The sequence below is a fragment of the Sphaerodactylus townsendi genome, linkage group LG01, assembly GCF_021028975.2.
Source record: "Sphaerodactylus townsendi isolate TG3544 linkage group LG01, MPM_Stown_v2.3, whole genome shotgun sequence".
Lineage (NCBI taxonomy): Eukaryota > Metazoa > Chordata > Lepidosauria > Squamata > Sphaerodactylidae > Sphaerodactylus > Sphaerodactylus townsendi.
Window position 1 is genome coordinate 47,500,082 of NC_059425.1, and position 20,599 is coordinate 47,520,680.

Sequence of the window (20,599 nt, forward strand, 5' to 3'; positions counted from 1 at the left end):
AACATAACACAACCCACCAAAGGTAGCAGTAGCAAATCAACTGGGTTCTCTGGGCAGTGTGGCTGTGGTCTGATAGTTTTTGCTGCTAATGTTTTGTCCGCACCTACGGCTAGCATCTTCAGAGGCGTGTTATGGTGAAATGTGTTTCTCTCTATGACACAGTCTTACTGTGACATTCCTCTGAAGATGCCAGCTGTAGATGTGGGTGAAATGCTAGGAGCAAGAACTACGAGACCATGGCCACACAGCCTGAAAAACCCACAACTCTCAATCCCTCCACAACACTTCATCTTTTCTCCCCTCTCCAGCGACCCAATCAGAAAAGCCCGAAACTAGAGGCTATACATCATCTAGTAGAGATAAATACTATAGAACCTGTACCTGCTTCTCATAGAGGCACAGGTGTATATTCCATTCTTTTTACCATGCCCAAGAGGAACGGGGAATGGAGAGCAAATCTAGAGTTAAAATTTGTGAATAGTTTCATGAAGCTACGTCCCTTCTGAATGGAAACGTTATGGTCCATAGTACAGTCGCTTCAACCAGGTGAATTCTTAATGTCAGTTGATCTCTCCAAGGCAAAACTTCTCATCCCCATCTTCAAAGGGCACTGATGATTCCTTTGGTTTGGCATAGGAAACAGTCATTTTCAATTCCGAGCCCTACCCTTCAGTCTATCCATGGCAACCAGAGTGTTCTCCAAGGTCCTGGTCAATTTAATAGTGTTTCTCAGAGAAAGAGAACATATTGATCAGGTCAGACTCACAACAACAAGCTCTACTGGATTCCCAGCAGATTTTTTTTTTTTTTTGCTGGAGCAACACGGATTCCTGGGGAATCGCAAGCAGAGCCCTTTGATTCTGACATCTGGGTCTCCTGTTAGACCCTTGAGTGTGCAAACTCTTTGTCCCTGTGGAAGAGAAGAATAAGCTAAAGAGCAAGATCCTAGCAGTAGTGGACAACAGGAAGAGCTTCCTGCTATCATTGGCTAGCCGGATGGGTCTCTTCATTGCCTGTTCAGAAGTGGTTCAGTGGGGATGCTTTCACTCCAGACCTCTTCAGCAGCTCATTTAACCTTTTCAGCATCAAATTACCAACAAAATTCACATGTCCCTGATAGTGCCCCATCCAGTCAAGGTCAGTTTTCTCTTTTGGACTAAACCGTCCAGTCTGGATCAGGAAAATCAATTTTCGATCAGTTTCACCAAACAATTTTTTGTGGATGCCCACCTCTGAGGCTGGGGGGTGAAGCTGGATGAGTCTCCAGTCCAAGGTGTCCGGTCAAACCTCGAGTCCAGACTTCCAATCACTCCTCTGGACCTATTTGCATCCAACTTGAACAAGAAAACACTCAAGTTCTTTTCACGATTTCATCATCAAGATGCCGAAGAAATGGATGCATTGCCTATCAGATGGCCTCCAGCAGTAGCTTCTGTGGTATACAATTTAGATGGTTGGTACCCTTCCTACCATCCTCATGTTAGACAATTTCTCAAAGGGGCATCCCTCAGAGACAAATCTTCCAGACATTACTTTCCTACTTGGAAACTGCACACTGTATTACATATCTTAACCAGACATCCATCTGAGCCCATTATGGACATCTCCCTAAAATACCTCTGAATGAAGACCATCTTTCTGGTAGCAATTATGTCAGCTTGACAGGTATCAGAACTGAGCGCTCTATCATTCAAACGGTTTCACAAGGACTTAACTATCCTTCTGTTGATGACATTTGCAAAGTTGTGACATGGTCTTCTATTTCCATGTTTGTTAGATGCTACAAACTAAATGCTTTCAGTTCTGCGGATGCACGATTTGGTTGTAAAGTTCTTCAGCTAATTCTAAATGAGGAAAATGATTCCCACACATAAACCATCTCGTGACACTGCTGGGAAGTCACCCAGGTGTCCTCGAGCTCAAATGGAGAATGACCATTGGCACTTACTCGTGAAGGGTCCTTCTCCTTTGAACAGTAGACAACAACTGCCTCGCTTTGTCATCGTTTTTCCTCTCACTTTTGCCAGAAAGCTGTAATTGTGCAGTTATTATTCATGTTTGGCTTTCTAGTTGAGATCATTAATGGTTCAAAGGTTGCCTGTGGTTCTTCTCCAACTTTGTGTTTTATAGCTTATGCTCTTGTTTTCCCTAGTCCTCTCCAAATGCTGTTTACAGGAGGAGTGAGCTGTTTTCTTTTTGCTGCATGAGAGTGCTTTTTGAAGTTTCCAGATCTGGAGGAGGAGTGGGCATGTTCCAGCAGATCCAGGAAGCAAAGTCTTTTGTCCCTGCCCCCTTATTGGTTACTGGAAAAAATCCAGATGTCCTCTTCTACTCACAGGAGATACTCACTGGTAAGTACCAGAGATCATTCTCCTGTCCTCTCCTACAACTGGCACCCATCTCACTTCCTGTTCAACCTTGTCTCACTGGGATTTGTGCAGCTGGAGACAGGAAAGCAGTTGAACTATAATTTTCCTGCATGTTTGGTCTGGCAACCTCTGAACCCACAACTCTGGAAGTCTGTGTAATAATTCCAGGACAACGATGGGCTTACCAAAAAGCATATGGCTGCTCTTCCTACTGGTCCTGTGAGTCTGAGAAATGGCCCATTTCTGGAGTAAGGAAGGTGCCTGGCAGGAGAGCAAGAGAAGGACAAAGAAAAATGTCATTCCAGGGAGGTAGGCTATCCATCAGGATGTCTGCCTGCTGGTTGCCTCAGGTTTGAAAGAAACAACAAGAAAAATGTAAAGTACATCAAGCAGCATACCTTCCCATCCTGTCTCCCAACCATGCTCCAACTGTGTCAAACCCACCTTTTAGAGCCCTACTGCAAAGGCTCCCAACAGATGGCCCCTGTGCTTGACCGTGAGAATGGACCGAGCCTGCCCATTCATACTTTATACTATGGAGTCTTTGTGAGCCTAGTCTCCTTTTTCAGAGTTTGGTTCTTACTATTACTGTATTTGAATCTCAGATATTTTGACTCTGGAAATGGTGGTGATGGGATTAGATGAAGGTCTGCTTCAACCTTGTTGCCTGGGATTTATGTAGCTGGAGGTGATAGCAGTTGAACGAGGAACCTCTTGCATGTTGTCTGTCAACTTCTGAACTTAAACTCTGGAGTTCTGAGGGACCAGCACAACAATGGGCTTACCAAAAAGCAAGGCTGGCTATGCATGCTGAGGAAGGAAGAATGGGTGTGGTACCACTTAGGGTTTGGACTGTTCCCCCATTTTATATAAAGGAAAATATTAGCACATTGGGGCAGAAAGTTTGAGTGCACTCTTCCGTCTCATGTGCATACTTTCCTTTTGAAGGTTTTTTTTGTAGATGGGAGCATTCAACAATGTGATAGTCTACTTGCTATCTGAAGTGGATCAGCCCAATTTACTGTCACTAAGTTGCTAGTAAAGTATTGAATCATTCAGGAATACTGCCACTGCTTTCGGTGTGTGTTAAAGAGCTTAATGCTGTGTGAATGGAACGTGCCCCTCTCTGGATGGGTGGAGCAGTACTCTGCTGATTTTGCTTTGCTGCACTGATCTGACCAGCTCACCTTCGCTCTGAGATGCCACCTCCTTCCAAAACTCAACTTGTTGGACAATAGTACATAACTTGCCGTGGAAAACATTTTTAGCCAGTCACATTCTGGCACACACAATAACATAGCAACAGGAGATAGCAGCTTAGCAACGGACAGTGTCTGCTAAAGTATCGAAGGTAGGAAGTGGAGAGCTGCAGAGCCCGTTCCTATACGCACTCCACAGTGACATTCAGTCTTGAAGTGTAAGTGCTCAGTCTTGTTTGCAGATATGGAGAGCACACATGGGTCAGGAGGAGATAGACTATTTTTGTGGGCTTGTTTATTTAAAGTATTTCTGTTTATTTAAAGTATTTCTGAAAGCCTTCGACAATACATATTTCTGTACTCCTTTTCCAGTTAAATAGCATAAAGATGGCAGCAGTACTGTAATACCCCTTCCATCAGCTGGCTGGGGTGCTAAGGAGAAAAAAAAACATTCAGTCTCTGAATCCTCATAATGGAGTGAGCTTCTGCAATCTCACTGACTGTTGCATCAGGGTAAAATCTGGATGACACGATTATCATCCTCCTGTTCGCACAACTGCCTAATTTTTTAGGAATCACGTGCCTGTTCCTGCTGCACTGAAATATCTGATATGCTAAATTCATTGCTGCAGGTGAAGGGATTGATAGAACTTTGTGTTCCTACAGATTTAACTGTTTTGACATCAACCCAGAGAGCTAGTGTAGTGGCTAAGAACAGGAGCAAGATTCTCTGAATTCAGATCCCTTATTGACTGCAAACCCTCATCCCCCTGCAAAATGGGGAGGGTCATACTGGTCTGTTTTACATAAGATTGTGTGTTTTACCAAGAGAATGGATTTGAAGTGCTTTGAACTTTGAGGAAAAGTATTCTGTATGTGCAGATGGTGGTTGCTGCTGCTCAGACGGCACCAGTTCACTTTTGATGATACTGCAATTGAGTTGTTCTGTTTTTCCTCTTCATTTTCTTTGGAGAACTTCCCCCTTCTATACAAGCTGTGGGGTTTATTGTTCAACGCTTAATCTGATAATGAGACTCAAAAGACTGGCTACTCCTAAATCAGTAACTGGATGGTTAATGTTGAGTAGATGAGATTATTGACCTGACCTGATTGCTGGAGGATGGCTAGATCTTTGGTTGTTTTGGTGAACAGAAACAACAGGTGAGGTCTCTGTGTGTGTGTGTGTGTCTGTGTTGCAATTCTGTGGGAGAACAGAAAGTGCAGAATGCAGTTGTGGGCACATAGTTCAGCTTCCTGAGAATCTCATTTTTTAAAAGCAGGCTTCTAACCTCGCTGTCTCTAAAGATGTTCCTGAACACGTATGGGCAATGCGTTTGGAAATACCAGACACTAGAAGGATGGCTAGTGAGGTTTTTTGGTGATTAGGAACAGGATTTTGTTGTCCTTGCTCCTTCTGCAGCTAGCAGACTCAAAATGTCATCCCAAACAAGATATTTTATGTGGATCTGCTCTATTGGCATGACTTAACACCATCATAGAATCTGGCTTTTTAAGTGCAGCATTTAGATAAGGTGCGTTAATCCCTTTTTAGCACTCAGTTGACACCTTGCTAATATGTCCAAAGTTGTATAACTGTCCTCAAATCTGGTTCTAATATTGTGTTACTCCCCAGGGAGATCAATGCACAGCCTACCAGCTTCTCCATGCATCTGTTTCCGCAGGTTTCCATTCTCCTTGGAGCCGTCATCCCTGTTTTTAATTTAAGTAGGCCCTTGCTTGGTTTCTGTATACTGTTTTTCCATAAGGTTAAAAATATTGTTGCTGTTAATATATTACAAGGTGAATAGACTGGATGGAAGGTGGTTGGAAGGAGACAGGAGAAAGCAGAAAAGCAAAATATACAATAGAAAATGGGGGAAGGTGTGGATCTGAACAGTTTGGCTTTAAGTTGGGGGATAAGCCTACAACCAGTGCACCTACAACCAACAGTAAACCAACAGAGACTGAGGAACAAAGCAAGTATTTTCCAGAAACACATGTAATCCAAATTTCTTCTGAGTAGCAGAAAGAAAGAACTACAGACTTGTTCTCCTACTGCCTGACTCCGAGGATGGTCTGGTATACCCCCTCTCTAGAAGCAGCTGTATCTCTGATTCAGGGTCGGGCTTCTCTTCAATTGATCCAGGCTTGTTAATGGCCAATTAAGTAGCTGTATTCTAAATCTTCTGCCCAGATATGTACTGGTATTGAGGGACAATTAACTGATGGAATTCTCTTGCATAAGGGGGAGGGACAGGGTTGCTTATTGGTCCCACTCTTATTTAATATCTACCTAAATGATTTAGCCTTTTATTTGTCTGATTACATAACCCATGCAACTGTGCTGGTGGGACAGAAATTGCCAGAAATTGCTGTATGCGAATGATAGGGTTGTATTAGCATGCACTCTGCTTGCTTTATGTAATCTATTAAAAGCATTTGTGGAATACTGCAGAAAAGAAGGACTAGTCATAAATACACAAAAATCCTATAACCCCCTCAGTGTATAAGTGGTTCATAAATAGACAACCAAATGAACCGGTGAGGCCATTTAGATATCTGGGGGGTCATCTTTCACTCAAATTTGAGCTGGAAGGCTCGTCTGACTAGTGCTATGGAAGAAGCCAGATTCACCAGTAATGCAGTTAATAGATTCTTCTTCGCCCAACGTGGCAGTTAAATACTAGGTGTTGTCCAGATGCTAAGGAACTGAGATCTTGATGGAGGCACTGGATGAATAATTTGATCAACCTTTGTTTATCCATAAAATCTGCTATGTGCCAAGCTGTGTTTCAGGTATTGCTCTTCGTGCTGATTTGGCCTATAATTCATTTTGAAGCTCATGCATGGATCTTGGCATTTAAATTAAAGCCAAAAAACTCCAGTGTGAGAAAAGGAATTTTGAACCTTATTGAGAAGAGCATTTATGCTTTCTTTGTTAATTTCTTTTCCTTCAGATAGACTGAAAGTCTGATTCACAGGCTGTTAAGCATTGCATATTTGGACAGAATTCGTAAATGTGTATCTGGTCAGTTTGAATCTTTGGAGCTTATTTTATTGGAGTGTGAAATCTGGTCTGATTTGAAAGGAAGGTATTTGTCTTTGCTCTCGAAGGTATTTGTTCTCCCTCCATCTAAAAAAAAATCCTTGTAGATGAGGATTGGAGATCCCTAGCAGTTGCTAAATATTTAGCTGCAGAGATTGCCTGTGAGAGGGTTAGATCGCGATCTGTTTTGACCTTTTGTGTCAAAAGAACAGTAAGACAAAAAGTTATGAAACTCAACTCCTGACCTATAAAAGGAGGATCTCCAAATGGAAATGTTTCCCTACTATAATTTGGCAGTTTGTGCAAAAGTTATGGTTGAATTTTATTTACAATATTTTTGGCTGAGGGGGGATACTTCTCCTTTTTCTGTTCTTGAATGCAGCAGCTGCACTAATGGCCCAGCTACCTCCCCTTCTTAAACTATAGTAACTTCCAGACTTTTCTACATTTGACAACTGGAGATTCAGGGAATTTCCCCTGATGTTCTTGACCACAGCTCCTGATGCTCTTGTCCTCATTGTGTTTATCTTCCCCTGTTCTTTTTTTCAAATGTCTTGCAGATTCCTAATGTGTGTTAAAATGAAATGTCCAGTTAGCATTTCAATCCCTTTGATAATCGCCCCAGCCCCTGATGACCTTCCTGTGATTGATTTAGGGTTCATGACAGTGAATTTAGGCTAAAGATATGCTGCAGAAATATTTCTTGTGAATTTGACAGGCAGTCTTGTCACATGCTGCTTGTTTTTGTATTTTGGGAACAAGATAATAAAAATTTATATGTCCATGTTTTCCACTCCATTCTTGGGCTGTATCTATATTCATATTGCCTGTGTGTCCCCCAAACAGACTCCTTTTCTCCCATTTGCTTATAGAAGCTCAGGAGAAGTTCCTTTATGTTCCGGAATACTTTCTCTTTCCTGCTTGACCATCTGGGAGAAATTACTGGCGAGATGTAGTGAAAGGCCTGCTGTGCGTGTGTTCAGTCCTTGCAGAATGTGCATCCGCCACAGTTAATTGCATTGGTGAATGCAAACCTGAGCCATGAGCACGTGCATCCCTTCAAGATTGTAAGAACGAAGTTATCGTTTGAATCCCAAGACTCAAGGGGGAGGCCTCACGCGTGTGTAAAACTTGTAATGTTCTTTTAAATGTTACATTTTATAAGCCGGCTGAAAATGGGGACTCTTCAGCAAATGGTGCTTTTCTATACCTTGGCCTCCTGTTCTCCAGTTTATGGATTCAGTTGCATTTCAGACTTGTTTAGTGTCTGTGATGTTGACAGGAAAAGAGTTTTTGAGAAAAAGGCGATGCAGCATGGTGTAGTGGTAAAAAGTGGCAGACTCTAATCTGAAGAACCGGGTTTTGTTTCCTTGCTCCTTTCCATGAAGTCTCCTGGGTGTCCTGGACTAGTCACAGTCCACTCAGAACTCTCTCAGCCCCCCCTACCTCACAAGGTGCCTGTTGTGGGGAGAGGAAGGGAGGGAGTTTGTAATCCACTTTGACTCCTTACAGTTAAGAAAATGGTGGATCAATCCAAACTCTTCCTCTCTCTTTTTTTTTTTGTGTGCCAAATATGAAATGCACTTAAAGGGGGGAAAAAAACATTTGTCAGTTTCAGTTTGAGACTTTGGGGGTTATGAAATGTTGAGGCATTGGGTCCTGGATCCCCTGCCCTTTCCGTACTACTATACAACTTTTGCCTTTCTTTAGCAATTACTGCCATCCCTTTTGCCGCATTGTGATGGACCTAAGCTAAATAGCATATGCCATTGGAAGCCATCCTGAGCCCTTTGGGGGTTGGGTGGAGTTTAAATATAAAAATATAGAAATAGAAAAACTCCATACTGTATAATTGTAAAGGTTATACTCCATACTGTATAATTGTAAACCCTGCTAAGCCGGCACCCAATCGGGCCCTCCAGATCCCGGACTAAGGGTAACTGATGCACAAGAGGCGCCCCGTGGAGCCGTCGGTGGACTGCAGGAGTTGCCCTCCGATGAAGGGTAATCCGAGGAGAGCCTGAACCCCCATCCGGATTTATTCCCCCTCCCGTCCAAAGAAAGCTGGGATGAGGAAGTGGCCCGACTGCGGGATGCCCAAGAGGCATGGGCCCGTGAACGCCAGCTATGGGAGGAGGAACGAGAACAGCTGCAAAAGGAGCGTGAAAACCTGCAAAAAGACCGTGAACAACAGCGCAAAGACGTCCAACTTGAACTGGACCGAGCCAAAGACGCGTTGCAACGGCAATATATGCAGAATTTATCGATCCATGATAAGGTCCTAGAACACTCTAAGATGGACCTGGAACATCAACGCGAAGGCATTAAGGCCATCCGGACGCAAAGTGAATTGACTGCAGCTATTCAACGAGATGAACTTGACAAACTGGAGCGAGAGAAGGCAGCTTTGCATGCGCATCAAGATGCCTTGACTCGCAAAGAGAGGGAGTTAGCTGCCTTGGAACAGGAGCTGAAGAAGCAGCGGGACAGGATGACCCGAGTTGGCGCCTACACCGTTACCCGAGCGCCCGACACCACTGCCCGTCCTATCGGGGCGACGCTTCTAGGTCCTGCTACTCGCGCTCCTGCCGCCTCCCAAGGTCCTGCTATTCAACGGGGACCAGCGGCGCCAGGCCCCGTGCCTCCACCGATTCCTGCTCTTCCTGCTCCACCGCCTCAACCTGCGCAACAGCAGCCCCAGTGGGCTCCAAGGGCCGTGGAGAGAGGATACTACAGGCCCCCGATCCCTGCCCGTTTCGATGGGACCGCTTCTAAACTCCCCTACTTCATCCTGCAACTCGATGCACATATGGAGGAGTATGATGACTTATATCGATCTGAACGTGAAAAAATACGGGACATCGGGTCTGTCCTGGATGGGGTGGCTGCTGACTGGTTTGTGACTCTTTTTGAGCTGCAGGCGGATGATACTCGCACAGTGGCTGCATTTCTTCAAGCCCTAAGAGCCCGCTTCCAAGATCCGGACGCTGAAAATGAAGCCATCCGTACCATAAAATCTATTCAGCAGGGCAACCGTTCTTTTGCCGAATTTGCTCGTGAGTTCCGTGCGGCGGCTGCTCGACTTCCTCCTGAGTGGCCTGAACGCATGAAATGTGAATACTTCTCTGATGCCATCGACGTAAAACTTCGAGAAATGGTGTTTCTCATCCGTATCCCGCGCACTATCGCTGAATGGATCGAATTAGGATCGCAAGTAGCGGCTCGTTTGGACTACGCTCGCTCCGGGGGGCGTCCACGCCCGAAACCCGCTACTACGACCACCTCTGCGACTCGCAAGCCAAGCCCAGCCGTCTCTACTGAAACCACCTCCGAACGCCGTCGACGTTTAGGATTGTGCCTTTATTGCGGGGGACCAGGCCATCTGGCTGCCAACTGCCCGAAAAAGCAGAAGTCCACCGCACCGACCCCACGCACCCCCTCTGCCAAGCCACCACGGAGATCCGGTCCTCCTCCAACGGGCTCGTCTAAAGCTGTTACCGAAGGTGACCCCGAGGAGGGGGAAGTGGCGGTTTGCCTCTCATCGGCGCCCATGGATGTGGGTCCTACTCCAGATGCGGTGAGTGAAGGCAGCGCCCCCATTACTGTTCAAGCGATTCTGGCCAACCCTGCTAAGCATACACGTATTCTAGCCTCAGCCCTCGTAGATTCTGGCTGCTCCCATTGCTTAATGCGGCCCCAAGTGGCTGAAGAGCTCGGTTTAGACCGAGTTCCTCTAGCAAAGCCCATACCGTTCACACAAATGGACGGCAGCCCACTCGGAGCCGAGGGCCCGGCTTGATTCAAAACGCAACCTGTTCTCCTTCGTTGCGCTGACCATTGGGAGAAGATTAGTTTCATACTTGCTCCAGTGGCCAAACATTCTATTGTCCTGGGCATGCCATGGTTATTGCTACATGAACCAAATATTATTTGGAAGGAACGGATTCTAGAATTCACTGATCCCCCCTGTGGAGAGCATATGAATTGGAGGGAAAACCCACCATCCAATGACATAAATCCCTTGGTTTCTTCAGCGGTGCACATCCCAATGACTTTCAATTCCACAGGCATCCCACCAGCTTACCAGGACTTAGCCAGAGTGTTTCAAGAACAGGAATGTGATCAATTGCCCCCCCATAGAGACACTGACTGCAAAATCATATTACAGCCTGGGGCTCAACTGCCCAAGGGTAGAATTTATCGTATGAGCCCCAACGAAGAGAAGGAACTCCGTGCCTTCTTAGATAAAAACCTTGCTCGCGGATTCATACGACGGGCTACTAAACATACGCACGCCGCTCCTGTCCTATTTGTAAAGAAAAAAGACGGGTCTTTAAGACTTTGTACTGATTACCGAGGATTAAATGCTGTTTCCATGTCCAATAAATACCCTTTGCCCTTAATCAAGGACCTTTTAGATGCATTGGGCAAGGGACGGATTTTTACTAAGTTGGATTTGAGAGAAGCATACTACAGAGTCAGGATTGCAGAAGGCTACGAACATTTGACAGCATTTAATACTAAATTCGGACAGTATGAATACTTAATTATGCCATTCGGGTTAGCTGGGGCACCCAGCGCATTCATGGCCCTCATCAATGAAGTTTTGCATGACTTATTATATAAAGGAGTAGTTGTGTACTTAGATGATGTTTTAATTTATTCACAAACCATGGAGGAGCATGAGGCTTTAGTTCGGGAAGTATTACAACGCTTGCTCGACAACTCCCTCTTCGCAAAACTGTCTAAGTGCTGCTTTCGTCAATCCTCCATAGACTATTTGGGCTACAGGATCTCATCCGAGGGTTTAAAAATGGACCCTGCAAAGATTGAAGCAGTCCTCCAATGGCCGGCCCCCACCAACCGGAAAGAGCTATAATCTTTCCTAGGGTTTGCTAATTTTTATCGTGATTTTATACCCCAATTTGCTGAATTGACCCTGCCACTCACAGACCTATTACGCACTAAGGGTAAAGACTCACAAGCTGCCAAGCCCGGGGCTCCCCTCCCTTGGTCTCAGGAATGTCAAACAGCCTTCCAGCTTTTGAAATTGGCTTTCACTACCAAGCCTGTCTTAAAACACCCCGACCCAGACCTCCCTTTCGTGGTTCACGTGGATGCTTCGGACAAGGCGCTTGGCGCAGCCCTATTGCAGAGAAATAAAGATGGTAGGCTTGTTCCGTGTGCTTATTTATCCAAAAAATTCTCCGGCTCAGAACTCAACTGGACCGTAGGGGATAAAGAGACTGCTGCCATCAAGGTAGCGCTTTCCACTTGGCGCCACTGGCTTGAGGGGGCTAAACACCCCTTCCAGGTTTGGTCGGATCACAAGAACTTGGCCGCCCTCTCCACCCCCCTCAGAATGTCTGCAAAACAACTACGTTGGGCCGATTTCTTTTCCCGTTTTTCTTTCACTGTCCATTTTTCCCCCGGAAAAACCAACAAACTGGCTGATGCGCTGTCGCGCCTTCCCGGGGAGGGGGGTGGAGCTGCTTTACGAGACATTCCGCGCACTGTCCTCTCCCCCTCCCAACTGGGGCTGGCCGTCACTTGATCCCAGACATCCGCTCCTCCTCCATCGCCCGTTCCCAGCCTTGTCTCCCCCTTCCTGCGGGAACTCGAGGAGGCGGGTCTTCGCGAGCTGCCGGCGGAGGAAGGCGACTCCCAGCTACGCTTAGTGAATGGTGTTTGGAAGCGGGGGGATTGTTGGTACGTGCCTCCTCCCCTTCGCAGGCAGGTTCTCGAAGCCTGTCATGATGCCCGCTCGGCTGGACATTTTGGCTTTCTCAAGACACTGCATTTAGCCCGCCGTCAATTCTGGTGGCGCGCCATGCGCAAAGACATTGAGGCTTATATCAAGGGGTGCTCTGTTTGTGCGGAGGCCAAATCCATTCCGGGAAAGCCCCATTCTGTTAAAACCTCTCCCGGTTGCCTCCCGTCCCTGGGAAGTTATCTCAATGGATTTTATTACGGATTTACCAGAGAGCCAGGGAAACACAGTCTTGTGGGTGGTGGTGGACCTATTCTCCAAACAAGCCCATTTCATCCCCTGCACCTCCATTCCTTCCGCTCCTAAATTGGCGCGACTGTTCATTCAACATATATATCGTCTACACTCCTCCCCCCTCAAGGTGGTGTCCGACCGCGGGCCCCAATTCATTTCAAAATTTTGGAAAGCTTTCCTGGGCTTGTTGGGGGCTACCCTGGCAGTTGCCGCCCCCTACCACGTTCAAAGTGACGGTGAGTCGGAGAGAACGAACAGAACTCTTGAACAGTATTTACGTTGTTACACCAACTATCACCAAGACAACTGGTGCGATTTAATTCCGTTTGCGGAATATGCCTATAACAATGCCGTTCATAGCAGTACGCAAAAGACCCCCTTCGAAATTGTGTCTGGCCGCTCCTTCCCGCCATTGCCCCAACTACCCGCGGAGGCGCTGCATCCTCCAGAATTCCAGCAGTGGATTTCATCTCTGGCTGAGGGGTGGAAAACGGTTCAGACTGCCTTGCGACAAGCTAAAGATTCCCAAAAGTTCCAGGCGGATAAACATCGTTCTGACTTTCCTTTGCGTGTTGGGGCTTGGGTCTACTTGTCTACTAAAAATCTCAGAGACGTACATAAATTCTCAAAACTGGGCAAAAAGTTCGTGGGACCTTTTAGAATTACGAAAGTGATTAATGATGTTACTGCCCGGTTAGATCTGCCTAATTCTTTAAGTAATATCCATCCTGTCTTTCATTCCAGCTTGCTCAAGGAGGCTCCCGCTTCCGATGCCTGGCACGACCCTCCGGAGATACCCCCGCCGACTATAATTGATGGCCACAAGCATTATGAAATTGACGCCATCCTGGACTCTCGTTTTAATCGCAATCGCTTGCAATACTTGGTTTCCTGGGTGGGGTATTCCTCTGGTTATAATCAATGGGTGTATTCAGAAAATATTGACGCCCCCTCCCTTATTTCTGCTTTCCATCGTACCTTCCCGCACAAACCAGGGGGGGAGAAGTTTTTCTTAGGGGAGGCAGAGTGTAAAGGTTTCAATGGTGTTGATTCTCAGCACAGCCGCTTGGCCTTGACTGGATTCCAGGGCTCGGGCGATGGGCCAGAATCGGCAGCAATTACTCTGGTAGAGGCCTTATCTCACAGAGAGAGATGAGAATGCCGTTCCCATGAGAATGGGACTGGGGAAACCGGGAGGGGGATGGGACGGAGAAGGTTATAACCTGTGGTTCTGGCGGGAGACTTCATTCCTGCCACGTCGTGTACGTGAGCTTTCTAAGATGTCTGAATAAACGGTCTTTCAACCAAAAAGCCTTTTATTTCTGCTCTATGGAATTCCTTACAATAATGCTACTTCAAAGCTTTGAGCCTGCAGATGTGTGATGGGTTAATTCCTCATAGAGCCTGTATGTGTGAGTGACATGCTGGGTCCGGGTGGAGTTTAGAATCAAAGCTACTGACAAGTTTATGGGTGGTGTGGGGAGAGGAGAATTCTTAGACCCAGAAGGGTGAGACAAGTTAAGTGTCTGTATATAGCACTGTGGTGTTGAAAGAGTTTTTGGGACAAGGGAGCCTACTGTCCCACCCAGGGACTTTGGGGAAATGAATCAATCAGTAAATCAAACAGTAAATCAATCAATCATTAAATCAATATTCTATCCAAAGAGGGGAATGAACTTCTAGGGAAAGAAGAATTCCTAGCCCAGGTTCTAAAAACAGAGCTAGTTCATCTCCTGAACTGTGTGTGTAGAACAGAGGAAGCTAGATGTGTAAGAGTTTAAGTCAGAGAGGAACCAATCTCTAGCAGGGGAATTTAAATATTTTGTGGAAGAATTCCCATCCCTGAAGTGATCCTATGTCAGATGGGATAAGGAAGTTGAGTGAATATACCATTCCTTCTAGATTTCAGGCATCAGAGTTCATATATGAATCTCTGAGTGCAAGCGTGAGTCAAAACTGTATAATAAGAAAGTCTATCTGCACATCTCTTCACATCTTGATTCCCTTGGCTGTGCAGATCCCATGCTGCATCTGCTGCGAGTAGGACTTTCAATCTCATTCTGGCCACTTCCTTGGCAGTCCATCAGCATAAGCAAATGTCATGAGGAGCCACTGGGAGAGGAGGATCCCAGCCAGAGGGGGCCAGCCTTTGGTCATTCTGTTTGGTGGCCCCCAGCACTAGGGTGCAGCTGCTGTGGGGATATGTTGTAGGCCCTCTTTGGGCCTGTCTCAGTCTGTGGCCATGCAGTTGTCTACCTCTTCCATTTTGGCCAGCTACCCAAAGGTTGGGGCAGCCATCCCAGTTGGCCTTCTGGCAGGAGGGGGCCACAGACTTCCCAGGACCCCCTGTCATTGAGAGAGTGCTAGTTTAAGCATCATGTGGGAGAATTCCCATCTCTGGCACTCTCTGGCTCTCCCCTACCCAGCCGCCACCTCCCCATCTCTCATGGGTGCCAAAGATCCCACCCTCTCGGCGCAAGCCATAGGATGAGCACACGTGGGTTCTTGGCCCACGGCTCTGAGCCTGGAGTGCACAGCCAGGACCCGGCCATTGCAGCCAAACAACTGGAGAAGGTCACACTATATGGAGAGGAAAAGCCACATCAACCTTAACCCTTGGAACCAAGAGCAACTCCGACATAGAACAGCATTTGTTGGGCAGTGCTCATTAGAAACACCTTCACAACTAAGTCTGCTTCCACCTTGAATCTTGGAAGGAAATTGAGACCTGTAGTGCATTTTAAAGTCTTGGCCTATGGCTCAGTTACTGTCATAGAGCTGCAATTGTTAAACAACAATGACATCAGCACAGCACAACTGGAACTCTGTTATGACAGTTTCTGTATAGTCATTAGCTTGTTGACGGGTGTTTGGGTGGTTTATAGTTGTTTTGGTGCCACTATTAACTTATAGCAAGATGTCTAATGAATGCGGTATTTCATTGCTGTTGGGAGCTGCTAGATTCCGGGTGGGGGATATCAAAGAAGGCCAGTGTGCCATAAGGACAGCCGCTGCCAAACTAATCTCTGTACCCTCTCAAGTACTGATGAGGTTAGGGACCTTATTTCTTCCATCGGTACACTAACATTGTGTAATAACCACACAACTGTTTGAGATATACAGGAAGAGGAAATTGACTTGGCTTGTGTTACAGAGACATGGCTGAAGAAAACAACGTGCTGTATCTGTGTCAACTAATACCACGTGGTTATGCAGTCCTCTGTCAATCACACAGTGTTGGTCAGGGAGGATGTGTGGCCATTATCTTCCATGAGAGCTTCAGCTTCCACACACTTCCAGTGCAAACCATCACTGGCACTGACTGTATGCTCCTCACATTAGGGTTCTGTTTCCTTTTTGGCAGTCTAGTTCTCCAGTGGGTGCTTTGCCTGAATTAGGAGAGACTGTCTTGGATGTAGTGCTGGAGACATTCAGACTCATTGTTCTGGGGGACTTCTCACCCTGGCTAGCCCATGATTTTAGAATTGCTTTGTCTTCCTTGGGTCTTTCCCAAATTTTGACTGGTCCAACACATGAGATTGGTCACACCATGGACTGAATCATTTGTACTGAATCTTTGAGGGAACATTTGATTTCAGCTCTCGAGAGTCCACCTGAGCTATTGTCTGACCACTATCTCCTCAAAACCAAGCTCAGTGTGGCACTAATACCCCCCCCCACACACACACACACACAGAAGAGGGGACCAGATTAAAATATGAAGACTTACACTCAATTCCAGTATGCTCTAGGAGATTTTACTTATGCTCTGGATCAGGGGTCCCCAAACTACGGCCCGGGGGCCAAATGTGGCCCCCTGAAGGCATTTATCCGGCCCGCCAGCCATGGCGGCAATGGCTCCATTCATGTGCAGTGGGGGCTCGAGGGAGCGGAGGAACCGGCCCCAACGGCTGTTGATTGCAGTTACATGATGGCACCCCCAAATCTCCATGAATTTTCTGACCCAGAGTTGGAAACCTTACATGTGGCAACGCCTGCTCCGCCCTTCCCTCTCAGCTACTCCATGTGTTGCTCTCAGGCTTTCTGTTCTGCCTCACTCCCATTGGCATCAGCCAGGCTGGCGAATCGATCGCTGGCTGCTAGGGAGGAAAGAACCCAGGAAGATACCTGATCCTGGGTTAGATGGAATGCTTCATTGGGAAAGTTCTGCTTTTTTTTTTTAAAGGGGAAGGTATTGCACAGCCTCCCCAACAATATTTGGAGCCCACCCTGTACTTGACATACTTTGGTCACTGTTCTAAAAATAGACCATGACAGAAAGGCTGAAAGGTGAAATCAAACATTTTACAATCATTTGTGCATAGGAATTTGTTCATAGTTTTTTTTAGTCCGGCCCTCCAACAGTCTGAGGGACAGTGAACTGGCCCCCTGTTTAAAAAGTTTGGGAACCCCTGCTCTGGATCCTTGCCCATGCTGGCTTCTAGCATTGTGTGATAGAGGTCCTAAATAGCTGCCTGACTGCTGTGGTTAAATGGCTAAACCCTGGAAAGACAGAAGTAATGCTGGTTGTGAAGGCGGAGGTCTTAATGGGCATTATGCTCTCCCCTTTCAATGGCGTTCATCAGACCCTTGCTGGCTCATTTTAAGAGCCTTGCGGTTATGCTGGACCCAACATCGCTGGAGAAACAAGTTAATGCAGTTGCAAAAAAGAGCTTTCTTCCTACTCAGCCTAGCTTGTGAAATGGCCCTTTATCTTGATACAGTTGATCTGGCTACCAGCATCTACACCACTGTAACATCAAGACTAGACTACTGTAATGCAGTGTACATTGGTCTTCCCTCAAAATCAATTTGGAGAGTGCAGTTGGTGCAGAATGTTACAGAAGCAGCTTCAGTTACAAAAAGGCCCACTGGAAAAATTCATGCACCTTCTGTGCACATGCTATTGGGTGCAAGCTATTATTCCTTTGTTAAGGTGTCTAGTCTGCACCTGGGCTCTAGAGGAGTTAGTAACTAAAGTGTACTAAGGACTTCAGTCTGTCATCTTAAACTGTTCAAAAATTGTCCATGCCCCAGCTCAAGGCTAGGCATGTTCTATAATGTAATTGAAAATGCTGTGGGGAAGAATTAGGACTAATAAAAGGAAACATTTCTTCAAGCAACATGTAATTGATGTTTGGAATATACTGCCACGGGAGGTGGTGATGGCCACTAACCTGGATAGCTTTAAAGGGGGCTTGGACAGATTTATGGAGAAGTCGATCTATGGCTACCAATCTTGATCCTCCTTGATCTGAGATTGCAAATGCCTTAGCAGACCGGGTGCTCGGGAGCAGCAGCAGCAGAAGGCCATTGCTTTCACATCCTGTATGTGAGCTCCCAAAGGCATCTGGTGGGCCACTGCAAGTAGCAGAGTGCTGGACTAGATGGACTCTGGTCTGATCCAGCAGTCTCTTTCTTATGTTCTTGTGTTCTTAATGGCCGGGTTGCTACTGTTCCATAAAACCTTTGTTACAGTTCCTGTATTTTTCTTCACTTTCAGGTTTGAACACCTATGCCCCAAGAGGCCTTTTAATAGGTGTGGTTTTAGCAGTGGCTTACACATAGTTGATTGGCTCTGTGGGCAGAAATCTAGGTATTGAGCCCCTGTACCTAGGGGTGAAGTGTATTTCATGGCCTCATGGCCTCTAGATATGAGTCCATGGTGAAATATTACTGATCCAGGCCACTTCAGGTACGGAGCTGGGGCTCTGCATCTAGAAGATAACAGTCCGTGCATGAAAAGAGTGCTGAGGTTGTGAGGTTGCTGATTCATAGGGAAGGCCAAGATTAAGCTCTTTGAACAGTTCCTTTAGGGCTTTTTTACATGCATGATTGAAACCATGTCACTGGATCTCAATGGACGAGTTTTTGCCCACTTCCCCCCTCCCCCCGCCACCCTTTAGGCATGCAAAGCTTCTGACTGCCTGGGTCTCTTCATGTGCCACTCATTCCCTGACAAATGGAACAGCTGCAAAGACTCTCTTGAGGCAAGTGGCTGGAATGTCCCATGGCAGGTGTATGTGTGGGATCATTCCCTTAAGGCTCTGGGGTGCCATCTGGTGCTGGCCTGCTCTATCCCTGTTCTTCTGCTGAGCTATTTCTCTTGCTGTCTCCTACTATCCATTTTCTGTACAGCCTTGGCTAAATGTGTATAGCCTTATGTTAACTTTTTTATCTACATGGTAGAGTTACCAAATAACTTCCATAGTAAGACACATGGCTGCCTGTGGTGACTTGGGAAGGTGATAGGATAGGATGTACCACATGGTGATTTGTAGGCACGATTCACTATTCTAACTGTAGCAGCTCCCATTCCCAGTTTCTTCTTCCTTTACCCACTTCCCCTTGGAGTATTGTCTAGATCTTTCCCTTTTTTAACTGCTTGGGAATTTGATTGATTTTTTTCCGGCCTTCTGTTTCACAACAGAGGCATTACAGTAAAACTTGGCAGCTTTAGCTGATGTCGCTGATTTGCTCAGACGTGTATACTTTGGATTAATCCAGTGGGAACGACACCTTCTAAAGTAGTGTTGCTTGGAAACCTTGAAAAGATTGGACCCCCATGTGGTGGCTGCTAAACATTTGTTGATGTATGTGGCGTGGGTTGTATGTCAGAGGTGTGTATCCTCATGCATTTATCCATATGCATGCAGAATCGCATACTGTTGCAGCTCTCTGTAGGCATATGTACTTTACTGCGCGAGCTATGGTTTTTTTCAGAAGTTAGGTTTATTGATCACAATGCTCTGTTGGGAACTATTTTAGTTGACCCTCAGTTACTTTGATGGACAGATTCCAGTTTTTTAACCTAGCGCTAACTGTCTATGTAGGTCTCCATTTTATAAACTACTGTATATACTTGAGTATAAGCTGACCTGAATATAAGCAGAGGCACCTTATTTTACCACAAAAAACTGGGAAACTTATTGACTCAAGTATAAGCCTTTGGACTTGACTCAGTAGCAGCTAAAAACAGAAGATTTGGGAGCAAGATGAGATAGAATTGCTTAACAGAGTTTGCATTAGGGATGAGCAACTTTCCAGCACTCTAGGAACACAAATGAACCACTGTTTTCCTCCAAATGTAGAATAATTCTGGGATTCATAGCCATGCCAGCCTAAACTTTGCTCCAAAGAAAGTTTTTGTCTTCAGCAACATCAGTATTTTTGCAGTAAACTACTGTATGAAGAATTGTATTCAATTAGAATGCAACGCACCAATAACCCTTAGGAGAGAAATGCCTTGGTTTCTTTTAACACACGCGTGCTCACACACACACACACAACCTAGTTGTAATGCTATGCAGGCTGTTCTTACAGCTTGTTTTTACGGCTCTCTGGTGAGTTAGAAAAAAGCAGCAACATGCTTACAGGATCCCCACAGCAGCCTCAGCTCCAGCCGCCATCTTGGAATTATCGTATATACTGGAGTATAAGCCGAGGGGACTTTTTCAGCATTAAAAATGTGCTGAAAAAGTTGGCTTATACTCAAGTATATACAGTATTTATTTTGCTGCTAGCCAGCATTTGAGGTCAATTTGTGCAACAGTGCCATCTGGTATCCTTTGGGTGTACAATACCATCTGGAACTTGGTGGTGAAAAGTGCGATCAAGTCACAACCACCATATGGTCACCCCATAGGGTTTCAGGGCAATAGATTAATAGAAGTGGTTTGCCATTGCCTGCCTCTGTGTAGCACTTCTGGACTTCTTTGGTGGTCTCCCATCCAAGTACTTGGCTTCTGAGGAGATCCAGCTAGCCTGGGCCATCCAAGGCAGGGCACTAACACACTAGCTATTCCCCATTGTTTCAGAGGACAGGCTATTTCTATACTCCTTTTCTCTACAGTTTTATGAAAGGGCAAACCATCCTGGAGGGAGCTGCCATAAGGCAGCTCCAGAAAGTTTTGTTGGCTCTTTGGGTGGGCTTTAAATGCTCCTTGTATTAATGTACTAGCTATGGATAGTGAAGAGAGGC

The 20,599-nt window shown here is 46.0% G+C and overlaps 1 protein-coding gene across 1 annotated transcript in view; it reads left to right on the forward strand.

Moving 5' to 3' along the window:
* The window catches only part of SRF (serum response factor), a 79,588-nt gene that overhangs the window by 20,498 nt on the left and 38,491 nt on the right, over window positions 1-20,599 (forward strand). The gene's annotated exons all lie outside the window — the stretch shown is intronic.